At 63.7% G+C, this 2,500-nt stretch overlaps 1 pseudogene; it reads right to left on the bottom strand.

Annotated features, from left to right (window-relative positions):
- LOC124774422 overlaps nucleotides 1-2,500 on the bottom strand; it is a 7,424-nt pseudogene that overhangs the window by 2,210 nt on the left and 2,714 nt on the right.

Genomic DNA, 2,500 nt, shown 5'->3' on the forward strand with positions numbered 1-2,500 from the left:
AAGGCGTTGATGCGGGCGCGGAGGGCGTCGATGTATTCACGCCCAGATAGCAGGCGACTGGTGTCGGCGACCCACTGATGTTGGCCACTGACGGCGGCAGAAGATGACAGTGCCGCACCGTCAATGGCGATGTGTAGGCGCGCAGCCCACATTTCCCCAACCTGCGTTGACGATTTGAGGAGGTGGCCCTCCCACATTAGGTGGCGCTCCAGCACCTCGATCTCACGCTGCACCTCATCCATGCCTGCACCGTCGCAGGCTGGCCCTATCTTCTTCAGCGCCAGGAGACGGGACCGACGGAGGGTCGGACCCATCCATCGGCAAGATGGAATGCCGAGGCCCCCCTGGGCAACAGGAGCATGGAAGTATCCCAGGGGGGTGTCCGCCGGAAGGCGGAACCATCTCCTGACGGCGGCCCGGATGGTAACGTCGGCCGACTTCAATGCACCCACCCGGGTGCGGCTGAGGGCCAGCCCGTGGTACAGGCCAGGGAGAAGTACGTTGGTGAGAGCGTGGAGGCGCTGTTGCGGCTTCAGCGGAGCTCGGGAGATGACGTCAAGCTGCTCCACCAGGTGGCTACGTGGATTGAAGACACAGCGACCCGCCGTGGAAAATTGCAGCCCCAGGTACCGGAAGGTTTCACCCACACGCAGGGCAGGCATGGTGGTATTGCCTGCTGTGAAGGTGACATTGCTGTCCACCTTCACCTTCTTCTCGCGCCCTGACGCGACTAAGGCGAGGGTGAAACACTTCCGGGCGTTGATCTGCAGCCCCAGGTGGGCGAGGGCTGCGGTAGCTGCGTCGATGAGGGACTGCAAGCCCCTCGGGGTCGCTGCAAACAGCAAGACGTCATCTGCAAAGGCCGCAGCGTTGACTCTGCGACCGAGGATCCGAGCTCCGATGTGGGAGGGCAGTTGGCCTAAAACGTAGTCCACCGCAAAGTTGAACAGGAGGGGGGAGAGGGGATCGCCCTGGCGAACGCCCCGTGCTGGCTGCACAGACACGCCCACGCCGGCGCCGTCCGCTATCACTGTCGTGCTGCCCTCGTAGCACCGCTCGACATACTCGACAAAGCAATCCGGCAGGCCATGCGCCTTCAGCACGGGGCGAAGGGCAGCATGATCTACCGAATCGAATGCCTTAGATACGTCGATCGACGCCACAAAGACAGAGCGGCAGGAGCGAACTGCGTCGGTGAGAGCAGTGTCCAAGATGAAGGTATTTTCCAACATCCCATCCCGAGGGATGAATGCCCGCTGACGTTCGTCCACAGCACATGCGCGCATCAGGCGTGACGCGAGAACCTTGTGAAAGGTCCGCGCCAACACCGAGCAGACCGTAATGGGGCGAAAGTCAGCGGGGGATGTTGGTGCAGCCGTTTTCGGGAGAAGGGACGTCCGCGCGCGAAGCAGGCGTTCCGGAAGGGCGCGGGCCAGAAGGAAGAGATTCATCACTTTCACCAGGACTTCGTGCGGCAGGCGCCGCAACTCCGCTGGGGTAAGGCCGTCCGGCCCGGCTGCTGATCCCCTGGGCGGCAACGCGGCGGCGACCTCCTCATGTGTGACCGGCCCCCATATGCACTCAAGAGCGACAGGCTCTGAGTGCGGGAGGAGGCGGTCACGAATGAAGCCCGCGGTGGAGATGGGCTTCTTGGTGAAGAGGTCCGCCCAGAAGTCCAGCAGACCAGGGATGGCAGGTGGCGGCTGGAGCAGGGTGCCATCCAAGAGGCCGCGCACGCAACGTGCACGCGACCGTCGGAAGGCATCCTGCGTTCTCGCGTACTCCCAGCGGCGCCGCTTGCGCTTCTGCGTCGGCGGCGCGGCAGGCGGCCGCTTCGATGGTTGGCGCGGCCGCTGTGTCCTGGTGATCGATCTCTCCCCTCTGGACCCGACCGACGCAAGGGCATCCGGGAGCATGCCCAGGATGACATCGGGCGGCGTGCCCCGCCCCAGACCTATGACACGATCCAGGGCAGAGAAACGCTGGGCGGAAGCGGGTAGCCCCGCCAGATGCTCCCAGATGGCGGCGTCAGTCGGCCCCTCCGGCGGCGGCCCGGTGGTGTCGGCCGCGAAGTCCTCGGCTGCGTCGACGGGCGGCGCAGCGGCCTCGCCCGCGTCAGGCAGCGGGCTCGCTGCTCCCCGGCGGGACGCCGGCTCTTCCCCCCGACCGATCTCAAGCGCCTCCATGAATTGGCGGACAAGCTGCTTGTGGGCAGCTTGCCGCCGTCGGCACTTGATTGCCTCAAGCGTTCGGTCGGGGAACATCCTGATGAGTTCTTGATTTACAAAGAAGAACCGGGCGTCCCTCTCGAGGAACAGTTCGGCCTCTGCCTTAAGAGAGTCATAGTTACTCCCGCCGTTTACCCGCGCTTGCTTGAATTTCTTCACGTTGACATTCAGAGCACTGGGCAGAAATCACATTGCGTCAACACCCGCTAGGGCCATCGCAATGCTTTGTTTTAATTAGACAGTCGGATTCCCCCAGTCCGTGCCAGTTCTGA

The sequence above is a fragment of the Schistocerca piceifrons genome, unplaced genomic scaffold, assembly GCF_021461385.2.
Source record: "Schistocerca piceifrons isolate TAMUIC-IGC-003096 unplaced genomic scaffold, iqSchPice1.1 HiC_scaffold_961, whole genome shotgun sequence".
Lineage (NCBI taxonomy): Eukaryota > Metazoa > Arthropoda > Insecta > Orthoptera > Acrididae > Schistocerca > Schistocerca piceifrons.